We start from the raw sequence: 15,571 nt of genomic DNA, 5'->3' as shown, positions 1-15,571 counted from the left end.
GCTGCTTTCAGGTAAAGCTTTTATTTGTATTTCTTACTATTTGTTTAAATCAAAGTTGTAGTTACACGTGATTAAATAAAGAAACAAATATTTCAGTTGCTTGAAATCTTTTAGATACCAGGCGCTCAACCACCGGGTTCACAGTATCAATCGGCTCCCACCTAATCAACTGGAAGTCTAGTAAACAGCCCACCGTCTCATTGTCCACCGCAGAAGCGGAATACAAAGCACTTTTGGATCTAGGTAGAGATCTAGCCTGATTTGCAAGCCTCATCAAGGAGACGGAGATACAAGACAAGATCAAAAACATTGCGGTAATTGTGGACAACAACGGCGCAATTGACTTAGCCAACAGCAAGACCTCACAAAACGGCTTTCGCACCAAGCACAAGGATATCTGACTCCACTTCGTGCGGGAGCTGATTCATCTACACCTCATTCAACTGAAATACGTCAAAACAACCGCAAACGCCGCCGACTTCCTCACCAAGGCGCTTGGCCGCTCACTCACTCAGATAGGTGTCATCCAAATCTGTGAAGCTACTTCTAATCTCACGACTAGAAGTATGCAAGGCTGTTGGAATACAGACCAAGCGCAGCAACCAGCTAGGAAACTAGCGCGGCTAGACCGCAAAACAGACCCAGCTAGAAAGAGAGGTAAGCCCCCTTTCGCAGCCCAGACCCAAAGCCCTAACCGGCCAGAAAGCTAAAAGTGTATCGCCACGTTAAAGCAGCAGCAGACTCAGCCGGACTCGCATTGGCCAGACCAAAAGACCAAACAGACCCCAGCAGAACCTTGTAAGTTCCCAAGGCAAGAGACAAACAGAATTTAAGTACAAAGCTGATTGCATCTCGTTCTTATTCAGAACCCTTGTGGAACGACTCGGACCCAAGACCAGAGACGATCTACTCGCCAGAATCACGGAGGCTCATTACCACCGTGAGCACAGCAAAACCTGCCAAGCAAAGAAACCAGACAGACACAGAGCTGACAAAGACAAACCACGTTTGACAAACAGCTCCAGCCACAGCAGAACTATTCTGCCAGAACAAAACGAGGACACTGCAATAAGCAGCGCCATACTTGTAAGCATTAACAAACCAAAGAGACAGACAAGACAAGAAACAAAGCGGGCACTGACTGGAGCATCTGTCCATTGAACAGCGCTCTAGTTATCAATCAGATCCACTCCCTTCTCAACATAAACCAACCCCGCTCAGCCTAGCACCTCGGCACAGCTCGATTTGCCTTTAGGTACATTGCAACTCTAATATTTCCTTACTCATCTAATTACGCAATAAAATTGTATTTAGAGTTTAATAAGAAATATCATCTTTAGTTGCTCCAATTTTTTCAATATTGACCTCTTGGGAATTTGGCGGCACTTGGCTGTTTGAGATATAAGCAGTTCTTTTACACACTCCAATCATTTATGGTCTTCAAATAATGAACTATGCTTATTCTTATTCAAATTCATAGAGGGTACATATGCTATTCAGGTATATCATCTTTAGCCATGCTATATAATCTGTAGGAGCTCAATGAAGTCGCTAAAGTCTTCTCAAAGATCAATCTGGACAATGCTATCAACTTTAAAGTCATCCATGATGTCCAAGCCAAAGCAATTCACCTCCAGTCAAAATTTCACCTTGTGCAAAATTCACTCTACCAATGCCCAAGCTGTGCCCCAACTTCAACAATAAAGCAAGCATGACCTTGCTTTGTGGTATGCTATATTGAGAAAAAGTTATTGTCATTGCAGGTGACACTAAAGTTGCACCATTTGGTAGCTCTTGCCTCACCACCTTCATCACCCCCCACCTGCTCCCAGCCAATGATCATTGACTTGGAATACTTTGTCAGCCGCATGCTCATCAAGATCAGAGACTTCCAAGGCATGAACCAGGACAGCTTGCCCCCCATCCGCAACCACGTCTACTTCAACAGCCAGAGTTGCAAGTTTGACATCAGGCCACTTCAAGAAACGCAACGGTGTAGAACTCTATTCCGGCGAGGAAATCCACTTTTCCCTTTGGGAGCTTGTTTGTACTTCTGAAGCACTGAGTAAGTTCATATTTATCAAGAGCTTCATGTGTCACAACAACAGTCAAACTGATACAGCAACCCTTCCAGCAGGCAGACTGATGGCCACAAAATCTCTCAACATGCTTGTTGTCTCTTGTTTTCTTATCCTTCTATTTCATTGTGTTTTTATTGGTTTTTTTTTTCCCTTGTCTCCATCTCTCCACCATGCAATGCAGTGTGTGGTACCATATTCTGCTGCACATATACCCGGCGGATTTGATCTGCTCCGCCCCCCCCGGGTTACCTCCCCGAACCACAGGACCACTGTTGGTGGTCTCCACGGAAAGCTGAGGCACGTGGTGTACACATCATCAGCTCAGGATGGCCTCTTGTGGGCTCAACCTGCCTGTGGGTATCACGGCGATTCCTCGGGGATTCCACAGTTGAAGGAGCCGTGATCCACCCGTGGGCTCAACCTTCACGTCGGGATCACTGGGAGTCCACGGGGATTCCACGCGGAGCCGAAAGCTGCCGTGGAATCCACGGGGTGGCCGCGTGATCCTCCCAGTGATGACACCGTGTTTCCAAAAGCTGCTGGTCCGACCTTGCGCACGGCTACCACCTAACTTGACTAAGTCCCACCCTCCTACAGGTGGAGTGGTAAAACACTGGTCGCATTGCGCCAACCGGAGGGAGGGACTTACGCGCTAAACAGACTTACAGGCTGACAGCATTTGGGTTTTTGGTGGGGACTTTTTTAAAACTGCTCTCACCCATCCATTTCCTGTCCAATTTCATTATTGTTTGGATTTCCATGATGACCAAAGTCTTCTTTATCCATGTACTATACCCATCTATCCCCAATCTGTCTTCTTGATCTGCAATGTCCCTTGTAACATCATGAGTTTTGGATTCTGTACAGTGTGGACTTTGTAATATAGGATGAAGCGGACCACAGATAGTTACAAAAAATGGATCTGAGGGGTTCTGAAGGCCTCAAAAAATTCAGAAAAATTTGGAGAGATTCTCGTTGATCTTGGGAATCTTTTGCTCCCCCAAACCTTTGCTGCCCAATGGGAAAGGATGAACCCAGAAACGTTTGAAAAAAGACCTAGTTCTGGTTCTGTCAGCCCAAACTTGGACATTGGGTGTAAGTCCCTCCTTCGGAGGGTCCCGGCGGGACAGTGTCCCTCCTCAAATAGAGGGACTTACCACGTGCAGTCCTCGTGGACTCCAACTTGCCAAGTGATTTCCCCGGGTGTACCTGGCCTTCCGTATCCGAGTATATAAATACATACAAAACTCAAAACATGTACCCGACGTTTCCCGTTTATCTCGATAATTGTGGCGTGACTCGTCTGACAAGTCTATTCATATCCCCTTTGAAGCTGCAAGATATATGTAGCAAATTGAAAATTTCCCAATCAACGGATCAATTTGTACAACGGAGTTATGGGCTGGTGGCGGGCTGGGACACGAAACTATAAACTTGTGCTCGCGTAATATAAAGACGATCCGCTTCTTACCATTCAAGAAGGCGCAATCCAATACGCATGCCCCTGAATCGCGGAGACAACAGCGCCAACGGCCTTAATGGACTTGTGTTCTGAGACCTGTCGTGAGTCGCCAGTCACGTTTCCTATGCCAGCTTAACTTTGATTTTCTATGAGCGTAGTCCCCAAAACCAGCGACCCTCAGCGCCCTCCACCTGGCTCTGGTCACTTGCACAGACTATCTTGCATAGCTAATTAACAACCTATTTATGTACACCATGCAGAAGTCATTATTATTACCGTCTCTAGCGTTTATTCTTTCCACTATCGCGGCAATCTTCACCTCACCAGCTCTCGACGAAAATACCCTTCCAACAAGAATTTCCCTTGTTCAGTGGACTACAGTCGCAACGCAATCCGAAAAGACGACCAAACATGACAATAAAGTTCTTGGCAACAATAGCGAACTCAGTTTCCTTTTTAACACACAGGTTCAATTGACTATGCGGCTAGTTTATCCTGGACAAGAAGAAGCACTTACACGCAAGAAGGGTATTGAGACCCAGAATAATCAGCAAGATCAGATACATCAAAATCCTCCGGCTTTATCTCTACCTGCCTTAGAGGTGTTTAATCCAATCCAGGGGACTATTGTGAAATTTTCCATTATTGATATGAAGAACAAGATAAAAATTGAGGAAGGACGAATTTCAGGTGGCTTGCCGCCAGTGCACTACGAACTAGCAAAGGGATTTGACCCATATGAACTGATAGTATCTATTGATGGAATACTGTATAGTGATATTCGAAGAGTTAAGAAACCACAACCACCCAAGCCAGAAGTCCTGCTTCAGTCAACCTTGCCCAGCTGCAGAACTATACAACTGGAAAGAAATGAATTGGATTCAAGAAGATCACACATCGGCATTTGCGGATTGATCCCGACTTGTGGATGGTATTGGATTAAAAAAGTCTTGAATTTAATTTCCCCTGATTCAAACCCTTTGTTACCGGTTTGAGTGCTTTTAAATAGAGTCTGATGGTTTTTCTACCCTGTTCTGTTCATCATTAATCTATAACATCCAGTTTATTTCAAAAATGAATGAAATATGATTCTACTCTTGTTTTTACGGCTCGTCCTTTTGGTATTCACTTGGCCGGCGCGTTTTTTTGAGCTTTGGACTTCCTCACGCATTGTGAAACATACTTTTTGCACTATGATTAACCTCCTGTAACCTCTTCATTTCATCTGGGCCCACATGCACGTGTGCAAAAATCCAACTTAACTAAGTCCCTCTATTGGAGGGGGGACACCGTCCCGGCGCAGCGAGAAAGAGGCTACTTTTTTCTCGATTCTATCTTGAAATCAATGGAGGGTTTCATTATCACTCCCAACCATTTTCTGGAGGTGATAGGTGACCTGCTTTCAACATTCAAAACTTGTTGATAAATTAAGCTTGCAGTCCATGAGGCATCTAGCCTAACTTAAGCCTGGCAGATGGAGGGGGGGACCCCCGCGCCCCAAAGGGACTCTCAAAGCACAGGCTGTGGAGGACCCTCCGAAGCAAAGGACTTGTGTTAGTTTATATAGATGTGCCATACAAGCTGTGTTGGTACTTGGTAAGTTGGTAGCAGATCAGGAAACCCCGGACGACGGGACACGGCGAGTGCTGCGGTGCTGCGCACGGTCTTATCGCCGACTCAACTATCCCTCTCCAAGCAACATCTCCACAGGCATGGATATCATCGATGTCCTTTGAAACTGCAGCAAATCGGAACGTTCCCGATCAACGGATCAATTACGGAGCTATCGGCTGCTGGCGGGTCGAGACATGTGCGACATGTATACTTCTGTTCGCGTAATTAAGACAATCCATTTCTTGTTAAACAAGGCGCAGTCCAGGAGGGTCCCGGTGCTACTGCTAGGGTGTTACCAAGTTATGTGAATCAATCGCAGAGAAATCGTTCAGCATTGAAAAAACCCGCTGGTTGCAGATTGGACTTGTGTTAAGTTCGGAGAATTGTATACTGCGGCATGACAGCCGGTCGCCACGTTCCATTCCAGCTTGACTTGAATTTTCCATTTGCTTGACCCGAGCCTCCAAGATCATTGCCTCATCACACTCCGCTCTAATTACTCTGGTTACTTGCCCAGGCCCACTTGTTTAGCTACTCATCAATCTGTGTTTACCATGCAAATTTTATTTCTGTTACCTTCTCTAGCATTTATTCCTTCCACTACCGGGGCAATCTCAATCTCAAGAGCTTTCGACGAAATTGCCACTCCAAAAGAAATACCAGCTTATTGGAGAATGAAAGCAACTCCCTCCGAAGAAACAATCATTGAAATGGGTAAAAAATCCCTTGGCAAAGATGGAAAACTTCGTGTGCTTCGCGACACACAGGTTCAATTGACCGTGCGGGTAGTTTATCCTGGACAAGACAAAGCACCTACATGCAAAGATACCGGAAAACAGCTTGATAAAACGGATCATATGCATCCTAATCCTCTGGGTTTACCTCTGCCTGCCTTAGAGGTGTTTAATCCAATCAGAGGAAGTATTGTGTACTTATCTATTATTGATAGCAAGAACAAGAAAAAAATAGAGGATCAAAGGATTCTAGGTGCATTCCCGCGAATTCTCTACGAATTAACCGAGGAATTTGATCCAAGTCAAATCCAAGTTTCTGTCAATGCAATATTCTATCACAATCTTGGGAACATTAAGAAGCTACACCCGCCCAAGCCAGAAGTTCCGTTTCAATCAAACTTGCCCAGATCCAACACTTTTCAACTTGACAGAAACGACTTGGATTCAAGAAGACCATACATCGACATTTGTGGGTTGGTCTCAAATTGCGGAAGGTATTGGATCAGAAAAATGAAGAATTTAATTTCTCCTGATTCAGGCCCTTTGCTACCAGTTTGATTATTTTTTACTAGAGTCGGTGGCTTCTTGTTCATTGGCAATTCACACCATTCAGCTTTGGTATTTCAAATAGACTCAGAAGCAGATGTAGAATTCAATTAAGACAGTTTTCTTCACCACAAGAATTAATTTCACTGCTCCATGTGTGTACTTGTACCACCAGAAATTCTGGGGGAGTTGAAAAATCGACTCCCAAAAATTAATAAATTGACTCCCAAATGTTGCGGATGTCCCAAAGACCCCAATTTGACATCCGCCTCGGGTCGCCAGGACCCAGAATTGGTCCGCGATTTTTTTGGGAGTCTGAAAATAATTCTGCTATCCAGAATGGAAGTCAGAATTTTAATTTTACAAAAAAAGCCAAAAATAAAGAAAAATTTATACCTCCTCAATGGGGTGCCCAAAGCCCCCCAATATTTTACAGCAGTCAGAAGTGCTCTTAAGAGCACATGGTGAGCTGCAGGGCATTAGCACACCCCATGAAATGGGTGTGCTACTGTGGGTCTAATTTGGGGGACTTCCTACTAAGGAAACCCGCCAAAACATTAGGTATGGTGCCCCAAACCCCCCCCCCCCCCCCCCCAAAGTTTTACAGTGTGCATAAAGAAATCTGAGAATCACCTCGTGAGCTTCTTGGCAGTAGCAAACCCCAGCAAATTTATGTGCAACTGGGGATCTAAGTTGGTGGATTTAGATATCCGCCAGAACCTTAGCTGCATAGCAGTGCTGAAAATTGCAACAATTTGGGGTCATCAAGTTAAATACTCTGTACCCAAATAGTTAGCTGCAAGGCAGTAACCCACCAACAGAAAGAATTTTGAGGCAGCTGGGGACTTTGGACATATCTACTACTAATTGCCTCTGCCACAGTTGATTGTGCCTCCGCCACAGTTTTTAGGGGATTTCAAAGTAGACCCGCGCGTGCATGCAGGTCACTTTGCATAACCCAGTTTTGCGGGGAGACTGCAAGTCAACATTCAACATTCGAGTTGAATGCCGGCTTGCCTTGCCTTGCAAGTGGCATGCAGGGTCTACTTTGAATCCTGCTATTAAAACAAAGGGTTTCTTGCCGCGCGGCCGTGTGGATCCAATGGGTTGCATCAAATTTGTGAAACCCATGTGGAATTCAGTAATTGTGGGCACCCCGTTGGAAAAGGACAGAGGTGTGGATTCTTCATCCATCCAATAGGAAAACTGCATGGATTCCACAACAGGTCATGGACTCCCGGTGGAGTCCATGAGCGCACAGTTCTGTGATTGTGGAAACCACAATTTCACTTCTTTGCTATGTGCTTTCCACGGCTGCTCTGATCAGGCAGGATCATGCTTTTAAACATGCTTGTATGCAGTCATGACTGTTGATTGCTGGTCTCATCATACCCCGCCTGGTTAGGTTTTCTTTGACTTCATATCCATCCAAAAGGCCAAGGTCCTTGATTCGCCTCCCTTCATCATAATGCCAGCTCCTCCAAGCCTGCCCTCCCCTCCTCCTCCTCCAAACTCCAAACTCCTCCAAACTCCCTTGTCCTCCTCCTCCTGTCTAGTCTCTGCTCGACTCCACCATGCCTGATCAGAAAAAAACCCGCCGAGCCCGCCACCCAAAAACAACACCCTCCTCTCAACCCGCTGCGAGCCCTCGTCCACCGTCCTGAACCACACTTGACTATGGACCTGGCAAGTTGCGCTCCAAGCTCCGGCTCTCTCCATGTGTAGAGCTTGAGAAAAACCAGGCAGAAATTGATCATGTGCATCCTTTACTCTCCAACAGTCTCAAAAAACAAGGTACATATCTCTGTCTATCTCTCTTTGGACACATTGTCCAAGCTTACAAACCCAGGGAAGTGTGTGTATGTTGATGACCAGTTCCTCAACCAGTTTGTCGCCCAACAAGATGTGTATCAAGACCCAGCGCCATTCCGGGGCATCCTTTCAAGCAGCTCGAATGCCAAGAACCTTGGCGGCATCTTCCGACAGCCCTCTCTCAAGATAACCAGAAGTGCGAGAAGCAGCAGCAGCAGTTGAATGGTTGGGCAAAGGAAGCTGACTCCTTGATCTACTTGCCATCCTCGCCCTTGTCTTTGTCCCCTGGCAGTAGCACCAATCCAGAGCTTCCATTATCACATCTTGATCCGTCCAATATGATAATCCTTCATCTCATGCCCCCCCTCTCCTTGTTTTTTTTTTTTTTTGGTTTTTTCTCTTTTCTTTCCTGTTGTAAAATTGTGTTTTTCGCTATTCTCATCTGTTTTTTTTGTCCATGATAATGCAGCAGCTGCTACCCTATGGGTAGCAACTTTCAGTTCAGCTACATAGTACCAGTTGACCCAAGATTCTTGGGGAGTGACCCAATGCTCCAGTCAGAAGCCGGGGCAGCCATGGCCGGTCTAGTGTTGTTTGTAAGACGAGGCGAGTTTGCCGCCTCCACGGAATGCCCCTGGCTTGCATGAAATCCACGAGATGATTCCGGCGAGGCCACTCTCAAGATTCTTGGTGTGGCCCACGTGGGCGTGTGGACTGACAGCTGCTGGTCCGCCCCCTGCAAGGGTCAGCCGTGGAATCCTCATCAATTGCAAGGCAGTCCCGCATGGAGGTACTCCCCGGGTGTACGTTGCGTTATCCGCGCAATTTTGGTAATGTAACTACCCCCGTTACTTTACTAGTAACGGGTTCATTTCAGACCCCGCGCGTAACGTAACGGGCCTCATTTTTGAGGCCCGTTATCGCGTTATCCCCTGGATAACGCAATAACGGACCATTTAAGGCTATTTTAGCCTCATTTTTTGCCAGTTCTCAGGGGCTCTGCGCGCCCGGGTAACTCAACTAGCATATAAAAAGGCTTAATGTGGTGCAATAACGTAATTTCACCGCCGTTACGCGTAACACGTAGATAACAACAAAAATTCTGTTACGTTACCGTTATCTACGCGTTACGCATAGCGTAACTACCCTTCGTTGGTTATTAGCACCTCCGCCACAGTTATTGGTCCCTCCACCACAGTTATTAGTCCCTCTGCCAAATTTTTTAGTCCCTCTACCACAGTGAATAGTCCATCCACCACAGTTATTAGTCCCTCCACCACAGTTAATAGGCGGAGGGACTAATAACTGTATAACTGTGGGGGGGGACTGATAAGTGTGGCATAGGGACTAATAAATATGTCAAAGGGACTAATAAATTTGGCATAGGGACTAATAAATATTTCAAAGGGACTAATAAATGTGGCAGAGGCATTATTAAATTTGGTGGAGGGACTAATAATGAACTCAACGCTTTATAGGTGTAGTGAAGTCAGTATCTACACAATACTACTAACAACACCAAAGACAGTCACTAACCTTTATAGGTGTAGTGAAGTCAGTATCTACACAATACTACTAACAACACCAAAGACGGTGTGGTGATTTATATAGGCAAGCGCGGTAGAATGTCCACGCGGGGATAGCGCGGGCGGGGAATGCACAAAGCTGCTCAGGCAGGGTGCATTCCGGTGACATAAGCACTGAGGATGAGGTCAGGAAAGCACGCTAGGAAAGCTTACGGAAAGTCACGCGCGGATTGGAATGCACGGATTGCGGATTGCGGATTGCGGATTTCGGATTGGGTATTCAGATCGGAGCGGAAAAAGACAGGGCTGGACTGCGGCGGGACTACACACGTGGACTGGTACCAGCGGCGCGTCAGCGGGTGAGCCATGACAGCCCGAGCGGGTTCCATCAGCGGGTGGAACCGGGGTGAAGGCGGTGGCAAGAGAATGACTGACAGGGGCTAGACAGAGGACGGTGGGAGGGCAAGCGTCGGAGAGGAGCGGAGTCTGGAAAAGTGACAAGCGGGATAGCGGGCGGAGTAGGCAGACTAGTGCGGGATCGGGTGGGAACGGCGATGTGCGCGGAGGGGGGGACTCTCGTATCCTATTATCTTTATCCTAGGGGAATTATTTACGGATTTCACTCATCATCATTGTACTTACAACTACAAACGTACAAGAGTTATTGAGAGGATTATCTGTGTTCTTATCCTTATTTGAGAGTTACTTGCGGATTTTTGTGCTTACAACGTGCGGAGCTTTATTCACTTGCGGATTATTACGCTATAGATCAGGCTCAGTAGAGGAGCGCTGAAGGCTAGTGGAAAGTAGCAGTGCGGAGCCGAGTTACCGACAATCACACAGCCCGGACATCAATCACTGCAAGAAAAACTCTAGAAACTGCTTGCAGTTGAGATGCAGCAAGCTTCAACCAAGCTTCAGCTCAAGCTGGAGTCAAGCACACAAATTCTGTGCTGGTGCACCTTGAGTGTGTACCTTGTTCAGCATCTCAATGTTGAACATGCTGTAGTGCTCATGCAGTAGGCTGAGGCAAATGAGCACCCCTGAGCACCCTTTTATTTTATTTTATTAAACAATCCATGCACCATTGAATCCAGCCGGAATAACATAAACAGGGTATGTACCCATGAAAGGGATATGTACAGATGAAAGAAATATGTACGCATGAAAGGGGAATGTGAGGAGGTGTATTGACACATAAAAGGGATATGTACACATGATGAAAGGGGTATGTATGCATGAAAGGGGTATTTATGCATGAAAGGGGTATGTGCAGTAAGGGGTATTTGCACACATGAGAGGGGTATTTATGCATGAAAGGGGTATGTGCAGTAAGGGGTATTTGCACACATGAAAGGGGTATGTAAACCTGAATGATAAAAGGGGTATTGAAAGGGATCTAAAAAACACAAAGGGGACATGTAAACATGAAAGGGTCATGAACACATGATGAAAGGGGTATGTACACATTTTGAAAGGGATACATGCACATCAAAGGGATATACACACATGAAAGGGGTATGTGCACATGAAGGGCTATGTACACATTATGAAAGGGGTGAATGCGTACAAAAGGGATATATGCACATGAAAGGGGTTTTTGCACATGAAAGGGGAATTTGCACATGAAAGGGGGATTTGCACAGGTATCAACTCCTGTACTTAGTTTTTTGTACCTTAGACTCACTCTTGCATAAATTAGACAATGTGCATGGAATCAACCAGTGCTTGATTCTTGCATAAGGCACAGCTTGCCTTGAGCTCTTGCATCTCAACTGCAAGCAGTTAGGGTGTTCAAAGTTGACTTGCATAAAATCATAACACCATAAAATCATAAAATTCTAAGCTGAAAAAATATGTTGCACCCAAGCACTCAAATTAGAGCAACATTTCTAGAATGGTACATATGAAATCATCACTTGAAAGTTTTATGATTTTACTAGAGTTCAAGGCGGCTACGCCGCTGCACTTTCAGGGGTCCAACCTTTACAGCCCCCCCTGACCAAATCAAAACCCCAAAGATATGATCTCCAAATGTTTGAGTTGCATTCTTTTGTAGATCTCCACTTCAAACTGTCCCCAATCATACTTGACCCTCAAGTTGAGTTGTTCTCAACTTCTGCTTAACTGCTCATCATCTCAATTAACAAGTGAACCATGAAATTCACAATCTCATGGTGTATTGGGCCCTGTCACTGATGTGCTCTCAATCAATTCCCTGCCCTTAGCTAATTGGAGTATTGGTGGCAGGACAATACAAATGATCCTTGTGGATCTTCAATATTAGGGAAAAAAATTGTTCAAACAACTCTTGTGAATGCTATGGTGTTGGGTTTTGTTGATCTCCATCTGGGGCTCATGTTGAATTAGCACCTAATTAGCCCAGCAGAGACTCATGCCTTCTGCACCCCGTCTGATTTGTGATGAAGATTTTGGGAATGAGATCGGTCTGAGAGAGAGAGAGATTCATATCCTGTTTTGCTAGATGTTTGACCAGGCCTATCTTCAAGCTGAGAAGCAACAGGCCAAGGGTAGGCAAAAGGAAATTTTTTGCCTGGAATGTTTTCCAGTGGATCATTGTAGCTTTTCAGACTAATATACTCATAGGTCAGTTTACACACACACTGTTTATCAAGAAGATGTAAATACCTTATCCCAGAAACTTACAACCCATTGAATGGTTGATTGATATGCGCAGTTGGCGCGGGAGCAGTGGGTGCATTCTACGGATCGCGTCTACACGGGCCCGAGGCGGAGGCGAAGGTGTTTTTGTCTGCCGGTCGAACTAAGAAGCCTTTCAGACAGAGGGCATCAAGATCTCGAGTCAAACATATGGCACGTACAGGGTCCGGCCAACGCGGGTGTTCGAGTTGGTCAAGCGGGCCGACGAGCTCGGCCCACTAGTGGAACTGGAACCGGACGCAGATCCGGCTGGGATTTTGTGGTTTTCTGCACAAAGGTGTTGCCCGACCGGTTGATGACCCTGCTCTCCTCGCGCCTCTCTTGAAAACACCCAACGACGGCCGCCATCCTCCGACATTGGTGCTCATCCAAAACGGCATCGGCTTCGAGGATGCCCACTGTCAGAGACACCCCCAGGTCCTCATCCTCAGCGCCGTGACTGTCGTCAATGCTGAACAGCTGCAGCCGGGCTGAGTCAGACATAACCAATGGACGCGGATCAGTATCGGGCCCTATCTCGACCATCCCCATCCTCCAGTCGCCTCTCAACTTGCGCTCCATTCGCAAACTCGGCTCAAGCTCCACGCCAAACTTTTTCGGCACGGCCAGATCAACGACGCTAAGATCTATGGCGAAAGAGAGCTCCAGATCCTTCGTTGGCACAAACTAAAAATCAAGTCAGTCCATCAGACCCCTTCGCAGATCTATGAGGAGATCAGATGGGACTGACAAGAAGATGTAACATGAAAAAACTAAATGCAGTACTTCCATGAAACCGACCTTGATCCTGTCCGGTGGAATGGCGCCCTCAGAGATGGTGAAAGACGGAGGCCTGCGGGAGCATTTAGCGGGATGCATGGGGGAGATATTTGGGGCAGCGTTGAAAATCTTTGGGCTCGCGGAGTTCCCGGCCGAGTTTGCGAGCATAGAGCAGATCTTGCGGTCGACGGAGCGCGCCGGTGAGTGGGCGACCATCAAGCCCTCGATGTTGCTTGACTGGGAAGCCGGTCGGCCGCTCTAGACCGAAGTGATCCTACAAAGGGTGAATTAGCTTCAGTTTGAGATCATGTACCCCACCCGAACCGACAAGATCAACCTACTGAAGGCCTCTAGAGACTTACGACAAGATATGAAAGCAGCAGCTGTGCCAGCGCCAATGGAGCTGAGGTAGTTGAGATTATGGGCCAGGTGGGTTTTTGGTTGGGATGCCGAGCAAGTGGTCAATGGAGCGCGAAGAATTTTTGATATTCTGAGAGAGGTCTTGACAAGAACGGCGGGATGGGCCAAGTTGAAATTGGTGGCAGACGGGAATATGTTGCGGGCGCGGATTGCATCGCAGAGGTGGTGGTCGCAGGCGGCTTTAGATTGAAGGCCACAAAGGCCGGTCGTATTAGGCGAAGAAAATTGACAGAGCAGTTGGCGAGACTCCCAAAGCGCTCGACTCCCTGCCAGATTGGTATGTACCTTGTTGATTGCCGTGGCACTGGCTTAGGGGTAGTGAGAGGGGCTGTACATACAAGCAAGGAATCACTGTATTCACCTGGCAACGGGCACAGTGGCCTGTGGCTTTCTGGGCCATCCTGGGCCAAGGTGATGATGGTGCGCTCTGCAATCACAGCTTCTTCAGTATATAAGGGGCCTTCTACTGCACCAAGGTTCATGCCCCAGGTGATCCTCCCTGCTCTTGCATTTGCAGAGCACTGGTGGTGATCCTCCCCCTCCCTAATTGCACTTGCAATCGGCTGAGGGGTTTGCAGCCCCGACTTTTGCCCCACGCACTTGCGCCAGGCTGAGCGGGTTAACACCGGTCTCTTTTCACCTGTGGCATGTCACAGGCTGGGACTTTGTTAAATCCTTTGCTTTTTTTGTAGATATGTTTCAATTAAGATTTGTATTGTTTGTTTGTTCATTAATTTAGCTTGTTTTACTTTCTTTTTTTTGATTGCTTGTATATAGGGGGAACCCTTGATTTTTTTTTTGGCAAAACTGTGGTTTTAATAAACTTAGATGATTTTATGCATTGAAAATTTTATGATTTCAACTTTGAACACCCTTAGTTTCTAGAGTTTTTCTTGCAGTGAATATTCTTGAAGGAGGCGGTTAGCGGACATTCTTCACCAGCCAACCAGCTTTCATTCTCACAACGGTCACTAACCTGATCAATAAGATTAGATGTTAGTGAGTGTTGTGTTGAAGACAAACAAGTTAAGTTTGATTACATTATACACACCTTTATAGGTGTAGTGAAGTCAGTATCTACATGATACTACTAACAACACCAAAGACGGTCACTAACCTAAACAATAAGAGATAGAAGAGTTAAGGATGGAGTGATGAGGTACATGATATCAGTAATAAAGGAATACGGACCTGATCAATAAGATTATATGTTAGTGAGCGTTGTGTTGAAGACAAACAAGTTAAGTTGATTAAGAAAAGACAATTACAATGACGTGCGGACTTTTATAAGATCAACTAAGTTTTGGGGACAACAACGGGGCGCGTGTATAATAACTGAACGGAAAGGTTAAATTAAAGAATAGATAATTAAGAACTACATAAAGTTCAACAACTAATAACTGTGGTGGAGGGACTAATAGCTGTGGTGGAGGGAATGATAACTGTGGCAGAGGCAATTAGTAGTAGATATGACCCACACCAGGAAAAAACAATCATCACTTGTCTGCAAGTGACATAGTAAAGTACAAAGGGGCCTTTTTACTTTCTCATGTCACTTGTAGGCAAGTGATCATTGTTTTTTCCTGGTGCCAAAGCCCCAGCTGCCTCAAAATTATTTCTGTTGGTGGTTTACTGCATTTCAGCTGACTATTTGGGTACAGAGTATTCAACTTATCCACAATTTGGTGCACTTTGCAGGACCGTAGCTAAGGTTCTGGATATCCTTAGTAGGAAATCCACCAAATTAGATCGCTAGTTGTACATGACTTTCCTGGGGTGTGCTCCTGCAAGCAGCTCACAAGGTGCTTCTCAGATTTCTTCATGCACACTGTAAAACTTTGGGGGGGGGGGGGGGGGGGCTTTGGGGCACTGTAGCTAGTTTTTTGGCGGGCTTCTTTAGTAGGAAGTCCCCCAAATTAGACCCACAGTAGCACA

The sequence above is a fragment of the Puccinia triticina genome, chromosome 6A (genome assembly GCF_026914185.1).
Source record: "Puccinia triticina chromosome 6A, complete sequence".
Classification (NCBI taxonomy): domain Eukaryota; kingdom Fungi; phylum Basidiomycota; class Pucciniomycetes; order Pucciniales; family Pucciniaceae; genus Puccinia; species Puccinia triticina.
The sequence above is the reverse complement of the archived record's forward strand: the minus strand, read 5'-3'. Positions refer to the sequence as shown.